General features: G+C 36.0%; 1 pseudogene; it reads left to right on the top strand.

Annotated features, from left to right (window-relative positions):
- The first annotated feature begins 9,144 nt into the window (after nt 1–9,144).
- The window catches only part of LOC132422489 (ectonucleoside triphosphate diphosphohydrolase 6 pseudogene), a 185,480-nt pseudogene continuing 180,245 nt past the window's right edge, over nt 9,145–14,379 (top strand).

The raw sequence follows: 14,379 nt of genomic DNA, 5'->3' as shown, positions 1-14,379 counted from the left end.
AACATAAAATAGAATTGAGAGACAAGAAATAAACTCTTACATTAATGATCAATTGATTTTCAACACAGTTCAATTCAATTCATTGGAAAAGTAGTTTTTTTAACAAAAGATCTGAAACAATTAGATAAACATAGCAAAAATATAAGATGGAACCTTACAACAAATTACATGCAAAAATTAACTCAAAATGTATCACAGACCTCAGTGAAAAAGCTGAAGCTGTAAAATACTTACAAAAACCCACAAGATTAAATCTTTGTGACTTTGAGTTAGGAAAAGCCTTCCTAGAAATGCTGCCAAAATTACAAGTGACCAAAGAAACAATCGATTAATTAAGCTTCATCAAAATTAAAAACGTTTTGTGCTTCAAAGAACTGTACCAAGAAAATGGAAGGACAGCCTCCCAAATGGGAGAAAATATATGCAAATTTGAAAATATTTGATAAAAGACTTTTTCTAGACTATATATTCTTACAACTCAAAATACAAATATAAATAAGCCAATTTTAAGATGGGCAAAGGATATGAATAGAAATTTCTCTGAAGAACATATAAAAATGTATAATACACAACTGACAAGATACTCAACAACCTTGGCCAGTAGGAATAGGAAAATTAAAACCACAATGAGACATCACTTTACACTTACTACAATAGCTATAATCAAAGAGACAGGTAGAGGAGCTTCAAGATGGTGGAAGAGTAAGACGTGGAGATCACCTTCCTCCCCACAGGTACATCAGAAATACATCTACATGTGGAACAACTCCTACAGAACACCTACTGAACACTGGCAGAAGACCTCAGACCTCCCAAAAGGCAAGAAACTCCCTAGGTATCTGGGTAAGGCAAAAGAAAAAAGAAAAAACAGAGGCAAAAGAATAGGGATGGGACTTGCACCAGTGGGAGGGAGCTGTGAAGGAGGGAAGGTTTCCACACACTAGGAAGCCCCTTCGCGGGCCGAGACTGTGGGTGGCGCAGTGGGGGAAGATTTGGAGCCATGGAGGAAAGCGCAGCAACTGGGGTGCGGAGGGCAAAGCAGAGAGATTCCCGCACAGAGTATCGGTGCCGACCAGCACTCACCAGCCCGAGAGGCTTGTCTGCTCACCCGCCGGGGCGGGTGGGGGCTGGGAGCTGAGGCATTGGCTTTGGAGGTCGGATCCCAGGGAGAGGACTGGGGTTGGCGGCGTGAACACAGCCTGAGGGGGGCTAGGGCGCCACGGCTACCTGGGAAGGAGTCCAGGAAAATGTCTGGACCTGCCGAGGAGGTAAGAGACCTTTTCTTGTCTCTTGGTTTCCTGGTGCGCGAGGAGAGGGGATTAAGAGCGCTGCTTAAAGAAGCTCGAGAGACAGGCGGGAGCCGCGGCTATCAGCGCAGACCACAGAGACGGGCATGAGATGCTAAGGCTGCTGTTGCAGCCACCAAGAAGCTTGTGTGCGAACACAGGTCACTATCCACACCTCCCTCCCAGGCGCCTGTGCAGCCCGCCACCGCCAGTGTCCCTTGATCCAGGGACAACTTCCCCAAGAGAACATACAACGTGTCTCAGGCTGGTGCAACTTCACAGCTGGCCTCTGCCACTGCAGGCTCGCCCCTCACTCCATACTCCTCCTTCCACCAGGCCTGAGGGAGCCAGAACCACCGAAGCAGCTGCTCCGTTAACCCCGTACTGTCTGAGCAAAGAACAGACACCCTCACGTGACCTACACACAAAGGCAGGACCTAATCCACAGCTGAACCCCAGGAGCTGTGTGAACAAAGAGAAAGGGAAATCTCTCGCAGCAGCCTCAGGAGCAGCAAATTAAAGCTCCACAATCAACTTGATGTACCCTGCATCTGTGGAATACCTGAATAGACAACGAATCATCCCAAATTGAGGAGGTGGACTTTGGGAGCAATGATTATATATATATATATATATTATTTTTCCCCTTTTCTCTTTCTGTGAGTGTGTATATGTATGCTTCTGTTTGTGATTTTCTCTGTATAGCTTTGCTTTTACCATTTGTCCTAGGGTTCTGTCTGTCCGTTTTTTGGTCTGTTTTTTTCGTATAGTTTTCAACGCTTGTTATCATTGGTAGATTTCTTTTTTGCTTTGGTTGTTCTCTTCTTTCTTTCTTCCTTTATTTAAATTACTTTAAAAATTTTTTTAATAATTATTTTTTTGATTTTTATGTTAAAAAATTTTTATGTTATCTTTTTCTTTCTTTCTTTCACCCTTTTATTCTGAGCCATGTGAATGACAGGCTCTTGGTGCTCCAGCCAGGCATCAGGGCTGTTCCTCTGATGTGGGAGAGACAAGTTCAGGAAACTTGTCCACCAGAGAACTCCCAGCTCCACGTAATATCAAATGGTGAAAATCTCCCAGAGTTCTCCATCTCAACACCAATATCCAGCTCCACTCAACAACCAGCAAGCTACAGTGCTGGACACCCAATGTCAAACAACTAGCAGGACAGGGTCACAACCCCACGCATTAGCAGACAGGCTGCCTAAAATCATAACAAGGTAACAGACACCCCAAAACACACCACCAGATGTGGACCTGCTCACCAGAAAGAAAAGATACAGCCTCATCCACCAGAACACAGGCACTAGTCCCCTCCACCAGGAAGCCTACACAACCCACTGAAACAACATAGTCCACTGGGGGCAGACACAAAAAACAATGGGAACTACACACTTGCAGCCTGCAAAAAGGAGACCCCAAACACAGTAATTAAGCAAAATGAGAAGAAAAAGAAACACACAGCAGATGAAGGAGCAAGGTAAAAACCCAACAGACCTAACAAATGAAGAGGAAATAGGCTGTCTACCTGAAAAAGAATTCAGAATAATCATAGTAAAGATGATCCAAAATCTTGGGAAAAGTATGGAGAATGTACGAGAAATGTTTAACAATGACTTAGAAGAACTAAAGAGCAAACAAATAATCAGAAACAACACAATAAGTAAAACTAAAAATACTCTATAAGGAATCAATAGCAGAATAACTGAGGCAGAAAAACGGATAAGTGACCTCAAACATAAGGTAGTGGAAATAGCCACTGCAGAGCAGAATAATGAAAAAGAATGAAAAGAATTGAGGACAGTCTCAGAGACCTCTGGGACAACATTAGATGCACTAACATTCGAATTATAAGGATCCCACAAGAAGAAGAGAAAAAAAGAGGGAATGAGAAAATATTTGAAAAGATTACAGTTGAAAACTTCCTTAATATGGGAAAGGAAATAGTTAATCAAGTCCAGGAAGCACAGAGAGTCCCATACAGGATAAGTCCAAGGAGAAACATGACAAGACACATATTAATCAAATATTCAAAAATTAAACACAAAGAGAAATATTAAACACAGCAAGGGAAAAGCAAAAAATAATATGCAAGGGAATCCCCATATGGTTAACAGCTGATCTCTCAGCAGAAACTCTGCAAGCCAGAAGGGAGTGGCAGGACATATTTAAAGTGATGAAAGGGAAACACCTACAACCAATATTATTCTACCTAGCAAAGATCTCATTCATATGCGACAGAGAAAATAAAACATTTACAGACAAGCAAAAGCTAAGAGAATTCAGCACAACCAAACCAGCTTTACAACAAATGTTAAAGGAACTTCTCTAGGCAGGAAACACAACAGAAGGAAAAGACCTACAATAACAAACCTCAAAACAATGAAGAAAATGGTAATAGGAACATAATATTGATAATTACCTTAAATGTAAATGGATTAAATGCTCCAACCAAAAGACATAGACTGCCTGAATGGATACAAAAACAAGACCCGAATATATGCTGTCTACAAGAGACCCACTTCAGACCTGGGAGACATACAGACTGAAAGTGAGGGGATGGAAAAAGATATTCTATGCAAATGGAAATAAAAAAGAAAGATGGAGTAGCAATTCTCATATCAGACAAAATAGACTTTAAAATAAAGACTATTACAAGAGAGAAAGAAGGGCACTACATAATGATCAAGGGATCGATCCAAGAAGAAGATATAACAATTGTAAATATTTATGCACCCAACATAGGAGTACCTCAATATATAAGGGCAAACAATACACTATTTAATAACCAAGAGATAACTGAAGAAATCAAAGGGGAAATCAAAAAATACCCAGAAACAAATGACAATGGAGACACAACGACCCAAAACCTATGGGATGCAGAAAAGCAGTTCTAAGAGGGAAGTTTATAGCAATAGAATCCTACCTTAAGAAACAAGAAACATTTCAAATAAACAACTTAACATTACACTTATAGTAATTACAGAAAGAAGAACAAAAAAACCCCCAAAGTTAGCCAAAGAAAAGAAATCATAAAGATCAGATAAGAAATAAATGAAAAAGAAATGAAGGAAATGATAGTAAAGATCAAAAAAATTAAAAGATGGTTCTTTGAGAAGATAAACAAAATTGATAAACCATTAGCCAGACTCATCAAAAAAAAAAGAGAGAACATTCAAATGAATAGAATTACAAATGAAAAAGGGGAAGTAACAACTGACAATGCAGAAATACAAAGGATCATGAGAGATTACTACAAGCAACTAGATGCCAATAAAATGGACAACCTGGAATAAATGGACACATTCTTAGAAATGCACAACCTTCTGAGACTGAACCAGGAAGAAATAGAAAATATGAGCAGACCAATCACAAGCACTGAAATTGAAACTGTGATTAAAAATCTTCCAGCAAGCAAAAGCCCAGGACTAGACGGCTTCACAGGCGAATTCTATCAAATATTTAGAGAAGAGCTAACACCTATGCTTCTAAACTCTTCCAAAATATAGCAGAGGGAGGAACACTCCCAAACTTAGCCTACGAGGCCACCATCACCCTCATACCAAAGCCAGACAAAGATGCCACAAAAAGAGAAAACTATAGACCAATATCACTGATGAACATAGATGCAAAAATCCTCAACAAAATACTAGCAAACAATCCAACAGCACATTAAAAGTATCATACACCATGGTCAAGTGGGGTTTATCCCAGGAATTCAAGGATTCTTCAATATATGCAAATCAATCAATGTGATACACCATATTAACAAACTGAAGGATAAAAACCATATGATCATCTCAATAGATGCAGAGAAAGCTTTTGACAAAATTCAACACCCATTTATGATAAAACCCCTGCAGAAAGTAGGCATAGAGGGAACTTACCTCAACATATTAAAGGCCATATATGACAAACCCACAGCCAGCATCGTCCTCAGTGGTGAAAAACTGAAACCATTTCAACTAAGATCAGGAACAAGACAAGTTTGCCCACTCCCACCACTCTTACTCAACATAGTTTTGGAAATTTTAGCCACAGCAATCAGAGAAGAAAAAGAAATAAAAGGAATCCAAATTTGAAAAGAAGAAGTAAAGCTGTCACTGTTTGCAGATGACTTGAAACTACACATAGAGAATCCTAAAGATGCTACCAGAAAACTACTAGAGCTAATCAATGAATTTAGTAAAGTAGCAGGATATAAAATTAATGCACAGAATCTCTTGCATTCCTATACACTAGTGACAAAAACTCTGAAAGTGAAATTAAGAAAACACTCCCATTTACCATTGCAACAAAAAGAATAAAATACCTAAGAATAAACCTACCTAAGGAGACAAAATACCAGTATGCAGAAAACTATAAGACACTGATGAAAGAAATTAAAGATGATACAAATAGATGGAGAGATATACCATGTTCTTGGATTGGAAGAATCAACATTGTGAAAATGACTCTACTACCCAAAGCAATCTATAGATTCAATGCAATCCCTATCAAACTGCCACTGGCATTTTTCACAGAACTAGAACAAAATATTTCACAATTTGTATGGAAACACAAAAGACCCCAAATAGCCAAAGCAATCTTCAGAAAGAAAACAGAGCTGGGGGAATCAGGTTCCCGGACTTCACACTATACTTCAAAGCCACAGTATTCAAGACAGTATGATACTGACACAAAAACAGAAATATAGAACAGTGGAATATTATAGAAAGTCCAGAGAGAAACCCACGCACATATGGTCACCTTATCTTTGATAAAGGAGGATATAATGTACAATGGAGAATAGAGAGCCTCTTCAATAAATGGTGCTGGGAAAACTGGACAGCTACATGTAAAAGAATGAAATTAGAACACTCTCTAACACCATACACAAAAATAAACTCAAAATGGATTAAAGACCTCAATGTAAGGCCAGACACTATCAAACTCTTAGAGGAAAACATAGGCAGAACACTCTGACGTAAATCACAGCAAGATCCTCTCTGACCCACCCCCTACAGAAATGGAAATAAAAGCAAAAATAAACAAATGAGACCTAATGAAACTTAAAAGCTTTGGGACAGCAAAGGAAACTATAAAGAAGATGAAAACACAACCCTCAGAATGGGAGAAAATATTTGCAAATGAAGCAACTGACAAAGGATTAATCTCCAAAATTTACAAGCAGCCCATGCAGCTCAGTAAAAATAAAACAAACAACCCAATCCAAAAATGGACAGAAGGTCTAAATAGACATTTCTCCAAAGAAGATATACAGATTGCCAACAAACACATGAAAGAATGCTCAGCATCATTAAACATTAGAGAAATGCAAATCAAAACTACAATGTGATATCATCTCACACCGGTCAGAATGGCCATCATCCAAAAATCTACAAACAATAAATGCTGGAGAGGGAGTGGAGAAAAGACAACTTTCATACACTGTTGGTGGGAATGTAAATTGATACAGCCACTATGGAGAACAGTATGGAGGTTCCTTAAAAAACTAAAAATAGAACTACCATACGACCCAGCCATCCCACTGCTGAGCATATACCCTGAGCAAACCATAATTCAAAAAGAGTCGTGTACCAAAATGTTCACTGCAGCTGTATTTTCAATAGGTAGGACATGGAAGCAACCTAAGTGTCCATTGACAGATGAATGAATAAAGAAGATATGGCACATATATACGATGGAATATTACTCAACCATAAAAAGAAACAAAATTGAGTTATTTGTAGTGAGGTGGATGGACTTAGAGTCTGTCATACAGTGTGAAGTAAATCAGAAAGAGAAAAACAAATACTGAATGCTAAACACATATATATGGAATCTAAAAAAAAAAAATCTTCATGAAGAACCTAGGGGCAAGATGGGAAAAAAGACACAGACCTACTAGAGAATGGACTTGAGGACACAGGGAGGGGAAGGGTAAGCTGGGACAAAGTGAGAGAGTTGTAGTGTATATATGGACATATATACACTACCAAATGTAAAATAGATAGCTAGTGGGAAGCAGTCGCATAGCACAGGGAGGTCTGCTCGGTGCTTTGTGACCAGCTAGAAGGGTGGGATAGGGAGGGAGATGCAAGAGGGAAGAGATATGGGGATATATGTATATGTATAACTGATTCACTTTGTTATAAAGCAGAAACTAACACACCATTGTAAAACAATTATACTCCAATAAAAATGTTAAAAATATATATATAGCAATATTTATAATTATCAAGAAAAAAAAGAGAGATAGGTAACAGTAAGCAATGATAATGATGTGGAGAAATTGGACCCCTCATATATTACTGGTATGAATGTCAAATGGTTCAGCTACTTTCAGAAATAGCTTGGCTGGTGTTTAAAAAGTTAGGCATAGAGTTACCCTGTAATCTAGAAATTTCACTCCTAGTTATATATCAAGAGAAATGAAAGCATGTCTACCAAAACGTTTGTGCATATTTTCATAGCAGCATTATTCATGGTAACAAAAACCTGGAAACAATATAAATATTCATCATCTGATAAATGGATTTAAAATATGTAGTATATTCATAAAATTAAATATTATTCAGCAATAAAATAAGGTGAAGTACTGATACATGCTACAACATGAATGGATCTCAGAAATAAGAGGCCAGTCACAAAAGACCAAATATTATATAATTGTACTTATATTAATAGCCCATAATTGGTAAATTATAGAGGAAATAAATGGTAGATTAATCGTTGCATAGGACTGTTGGGGTTGTAGGGAAATGAGACTGACTCCTAACGGGTAAAAAATCTCTTCAGTGTGATGGGAATGTCATAAAAATAAATTGTAGTGATGGCTCCACAAATCATTGAGCATACTTAAAAACACTGAATTGCACACTTTAACTGGGTGAATTGCATGATAAGTGGATTATACCTCCATAAAACTCTTTAAAAATACCTATTTGGAAGTGCTCTGATGTAATTTATTTTGACTGCAATATTTTACTATCAGCATTTATGTAGATACCTACTTTTTCTTAGTTTTTTCTCAAAAATGTTTTTCTATACCACAGTGTCAGGCTCCTAGGAGTAGCAGTGCAACAATACACTGTAATACCCATTTTACAGTGACAATTGTGAAACAATACATTATTTATACCCTAATACTATATCACAATCATTATTTTACTTAACTTCATCTTAATATTTCACTTGACTTAATAATCCTTCTTATCATTACGTTTCCATTATTATAAGTGAAATAATATAAATGATGTAATTGAGTACCATAATACATTCTATATTTTGTATAAGAACTCTTATTACATGCAGTGATATTTGCAGGAACTCAGCCATACCTACCATGAGCTGTTAAATGGTGGGATGTACATAGGAAAAACAAGAAAAAAAAATGGAGGAAAAGAAAGAATCCTTGTGGTTCAGTGTTTTCCCATCAAGAAAAAGAGAAGAATAGACTTTGTATATATGGCAATCTGATATTCCTCACTCCACCATTTTTTATGGTAATTTTCCTCTTATGTTATATATTTCAGGAGATGATAAATCTCTGCATAAAAGTACATGAGGGAAAAGCCTCTACAACTTTCTTGACTCCTTATGTGTCCTCTCTACCCAAATCAAATCAATCCCCAATCTCACCATTGCTTTCACCTTTATGTTCAAATAGACCTTCATATTTTATATTTCCTCACTTCCCCATTGTTGTTACCATATTTAAAATTCCATCAAGGACCTGATTTACTGTTATTGTTTTCTATGGTAGAAAAATGCAACTAATTTTGAGTACCTTTATTTATAAAAACAAACAATAACAAGAAATGTTAGAAATATAAGGGTTAGCTCAAATAAAAGAAAGAACAGCTTACCAAACATGGTCTCAGAGAATACCAGGACCATAATAACAGAAGGACTTGGAGGTCATCTCTCTAGACTTTTAGCACAAGGTGATTCAATTCCAAACACTTCCATTGCTTCTATTTCTCTGCTCAACAGAAAGCAGCTGTATGGCTTATCTTGTATTAGATCCAGACGTGTAATCAGGGTAGGTGGGCCTTATGATTCTCAGACCAGCCAGAATGACATGGAACTGGGGATGTTACAGTTCTCCGAAGGAAGTGATTTGGCGATCTGTATGGCATCCACAGGACACTGTCAGGTTTGACGACTTGTGAGGCCTCAGAGAACCTGGAAGAACTGATTTGCTCATGATTATGATTTTTTGCATTGAAAAGATACAGATTAAAATCAGTAAGGAATAAAAGAGCATTGGGCAGAGTTCAGAAGAAACCAAGCAAAATATTCCAATTGTCTTCTTCAGTGGAGTCTCATGGACAATGCTTAATTCTCCCAGCAACAATATGTGATAATGTACAAAGTGTTGTCCACCAGAGAAGCTCTCCCAAACCTTGGTTTCCAGGATTTGTATTGGGGATCAGTCACATAGGGATGTAGTGCCTGGGTACCTGACCTTAGGTACTCCATCTCCAGCCCCTCTAAATGTCAAATTAATATGGGAGGACCCAAGGCTCCAGATGAACACAAACAGGCATTCATCATAAATCACATTATTAGCATATATTATCTGTTGTGTCCCAAAGCCCCACTCTTATCAGGCACGTCTTAGACGTTATCTCCCAGGAACTGGTCAAAGACCAATCCTAAAAACCTTTGGAATTGCAGGGTTTGAAAAATCAGTCTGATTAATTTAACCCTTTTCCACACAAGATCTTAAAAACAGATGTCCAGTTCAACCTTGTAATATATCTAATCTTACATCTTTTCATATAGTTATGTTCATGTAACCAGACAAATTTTTAAAAATGCAAAACCATGCCATTCTCTTGATTAAGGCAACCAATGGCTTTGATAGGCTTGCGTTGACATCATTAACTAGATAAATTTTCATTGCACATAATAGTTTTGCCCCTAAATGGTATATAACTGGTAAAAATCAAAGTAATGAAGATAGAGAAATGTAATCAAGTAAACCTTTCATAGCAATGTAATCAAATAAAGACAGGAAAAAGAATAAATATTTATCAAATATCCATATGTCAAATATTTTTCAATTATGTATTTTATTTAATACTTATAAGAACAATATTAAGTAGAGTCTACCATTATTACAGCTGTAATAATTGAGAAACCTGAGATCATAGACATTATGTCTAGTAATTCAATAAACTAGGTTAAAGAAAAGGTTCTGAATATAAGAGGAAACTGTCTTTCTTTACTGATATTTAGTAGTAGCAAATCTCCAGGATTGTTTATTTCCCTAAGGTGGTTTAACTAAGAGTCTAGGTATAAATCTTAGTACTTGTATGTTTTGTAAAGAACTTGAGCACATCTTGCTCAGTATATGTAGTGTGAGGTAGTCACATGTCTGCAGGACCTTTGAATAGAGTGGACTTAATGACTCTTTCTCAGAGTGAAGCAATGTGGAAATACAATAGCAGCAACAGCATCAACAATAATGGATACTATCTCCCCAAAACTATTCCAAGTACATGGTGTGAATTAGTGAATCTAATCCATACCATGACTTTACAGGGATTATGCTATTGTTATCCCCATTTACAAAAGAGAGAATGAGGAATATGTGTTCATAATTTGCTTAAGACCATCTACCAAGTAAGCTTAAGAACATGATTTAAATTCAGAACTGAATTTTGAAAGTTAGAGAAGTGACGCCATCCATACAATGTAACTACATACCTATTGTTACTTTCTACACTAGAGTCAAACTTCTGTATGAAACATTTCTCCTTTTTTCCCTGTGAATATGAAAGTAAGTAAAAATAGGTAGAAGTCAAATATTAATGCATTTCTAAAAAAGGAATAATCATTATGTTTTTAGAAACATAAATTAGTGTTTCATCTCTTATTTGAGGCATATAATTATGCTGGTGCCCACTTAACCATAAGCAGTAGAGCTACATCTTTTCCTTTAAATTTCTTAGAGTTTATTGGAGAAAAAGTGTTGTTTCTGGGGCATAGAATTTGATAACAATGTAACTCAGGTCTTTCCTAGATAAGAAAAAGAGTGCAGTTAAGTTACCTGATAACTCTTACATTTAAGTATATATATAAAATCAGTTAAGCTTTCTAGAAATTGAATTCATTAGTTTCTAGAAATTGCCAGTGAGTAGTAAATTTTCTCTGGATTGTAGTGCTAAATGTTTTCAGATCCTTTTATGATAACTTAGTTCTTTTTTTCCCTTCCCAGTAATCATAATTGTTTTCATGAATAATCTTTTTAAACAAAATTTTCATTTCATTAAGACATTTTAATCATAATTTGGAGCATATTTTAAAACTAAAATTACTTTTTTTTTTTTTTTAGATGTTGGGGGTAGGAGTTTGTTAATTTATTTTTGCTGTGTTGCGTCTTCGTTTCTGTGCGAGGGCTTTCTCTAGTTGTGGCAAGCGGGGGCCACTCTTCATCGCCGTGCGTGGGCCTTTCACTATCGCGGCCCCTCTTGTTGCAGAGCACAGGCTCCAGACACGCAGGCTCAGTAGTTGTGGCTCACGGGCCTAGTTGCTCCGCGGCATATGGGATCCTCCCAGACCAGGGCTTGAACCCGTGTCCCCTGCATTAGCAGGCGGATTCTCAACCACTGCGCCACCAGGGAAGCCCTAAAATTACTATTTTTAGCTTTTGTTTTCTTGCTTTTTGTGCTCCCACCTTGCCTCTGTACTTTATGTAATTTTTTGAGATTGAGACCTTCTCTTGTCCTAATTTACCTAGTAAAACTCATATAGCCAGATTCAAAAACTGTTCTTGTAAGCATATATATTATTTATGTTCTGGCATTTATGTACATTATGCCATACCGTGTTTATTATTTTTATAATGCTCAAATATTCATAATGTAGTATACTGTAATTAGTGATAAGTGAAAAATAGAGAGGTATAGAAATTCAATTTAACTTTTCTATGGGCTATAAAGACAGACTTTATTGGGAAAACGGATTCAAATTGCATTTTGAAACAGATAGATAATGAATAGAAGGAGAGATGGAAGGATGGATGAATGGATGGACATGTAAATAAATGGATGATTAGAAGATATGGGACTTCTTTACAGAGGTTACTTAATACCCATTGTAACTGACCATAAACAAGTCACTTTAATCTTGTCTTATTTCCCTATATAATAAGTGATATAATTGCCAGTACCGTTCCAGTTCTAAGTTGATTCTCTGGCAATATGATAAGGCCTTAGGTTTTATACTTCAAGTCTGGGGCCTTGAGAATTAATTTTGAGATTATTTGTCTTGACTGTTCAAAAGAAAATTTTCTGCATAGGTGCATGTGTACATTTGGCAAAGGGAAAGTAGACTCTCTTATGTTTCAATTTATATTTACAAATATTTGAATTCATGTTACAGTATAACCCTGACATTTTTTTCTGGTTTGGTATTATGTGATTTTACATAACTTAGTTTAATTAAGATCACAATTGTTTTGTATAGAAAGAAGATAACTTTTTCAGCCCAGTCTTCCTAAAAATAATGGTAATTGAATGAATCGTATATACAAATTTTGGCATTCATATTGATTTTTCTCTTTATAAAGAAAAATTTGAATTTTTAAAATATTTTTGAGACTAAAATAAACACATATAAATAACCCAAACATCAATAAGAAACTATGAGATGGATGATTTCCTTTATAAGAAATGATAATTTTAGTCAAATTAGCTAATTTTAAGGTGAAATGTAACAAAATTGCTTATGTTTTACTACCATTTTTTCTTAATTTAGTTTTAGGACCTGTAGGCTATTTTCTCTTTCCAGATGTTTGAGAATGCAGAGCAGTTGGAAGTTCTAAATGAATGCTTCTTAAGTTTAAGTAGATTCTGAATAGAGGACTATTGTAAAAAAATAATTAAATAAATACTTAAATGATTTTTCTTTTCTAATAAAAAATGTAAAGCAATGTGAAATACATATAGAAGCCCTATAATTGTTCATGACTTATTCAAACTACAAAAGAAAAGCTTAAAGAATATATGACTAGTTTTTTCCTTACTTCATTTCATGGTATCTTTTGGTATTGTATGTCCATTAAAGTTGTAATTCAAACCATTTAGATTAAAGTTCAGTTTGCAGCTTCTTGACAAAGGTTTTCATATTTAAGTCATATAAATCACTTTAAATTTAAATTTCTACTTTCCTTAACTGAGTCACTAAAGCTATATGATTGGCACATAATCCTAAACGTGGTATAGTTTCTTAGAATCTTTAGAAACAAAGTCTTCCTGGAATTAAAATCAGATATACTGATTGTACTGCTGCTCAAGGGAAGTGCTGATCAGGCAGCTGTGATTCATACAACTGTGGCTGGTGGCATATATTCAGCCCAGAATAGAGCAGGCAAGACATCATCTATAAAATCAGAGCAATAGACATTCTTTATTACTCTATCTAAGGGCATGCTATCATTCCCTTCTATTCTTATACTCTGCACCTTCTGATGCAAACAGTTTGCATGCCATTCCAACCAAGAGCACAATTAATCTTTGTTTCACATTCATGAATATGGTTGTCTTTCATATTCACAGGTGACAACTCTAAGAGTTTTACTCCAAAATGATGTGAGCAAAGATATTAGTGCTTTGCCTACATTTATTTCTGCAATAATTATTTCAAGGATTGAATTTGTATTGAAACTTATTTTTGCCAGGCTGGAGAAGCAGATCTGTAATTGTCCAGCCGTTACTGCCAATACAAATTTTATGCAGTATTTTTGTATTTATTTAGTTTTCATTAACACTCAGAAACTCGAATTGTTCACTGAACTGTCTCTATACACAATGTTATTATTTTACAAGTGTGCCAATATCTATTGAAAAAATATACAGTATAGACCATGTGGGTACCCATTCACTAAGATTTTGTTTTTAAGTTGTGTAGACTAAACTTATTTCTCAAGTCATTCTGTTTCCCATGTAGGTCAGTTACATAATACTTTAAGGTTCTCATTTGAAGTGAAAAAACTATCATTCGGACACTCTTTATACAAACATAACTCATTGTCTCCCAACACGAGCAATTAAGAAATATTTCGTAGTAAGTCACAACATCTTAAAAGGTATTTCAG

The sequence above is a fragment of the Delphinus delphis genome, chromosome 3 (assembly GCF_949987515.2).
Source record: "Delphinus delphis chromosome 3, mDelDel1.2, whole genome shotgun sequence".
Taxonomy (NCBI): domain Eukaryota; kingdom Metazoa; phylum Chordata; class Mammalia; order Artiodactyla; family Delphinidae; genus Delphinus; species Delphinus delphis.
The sequence above is the reverse complement of the archived record's forward strand: the minus strand, read 5'-3'. Positions and strand labels throughout refer to the sequence as shown.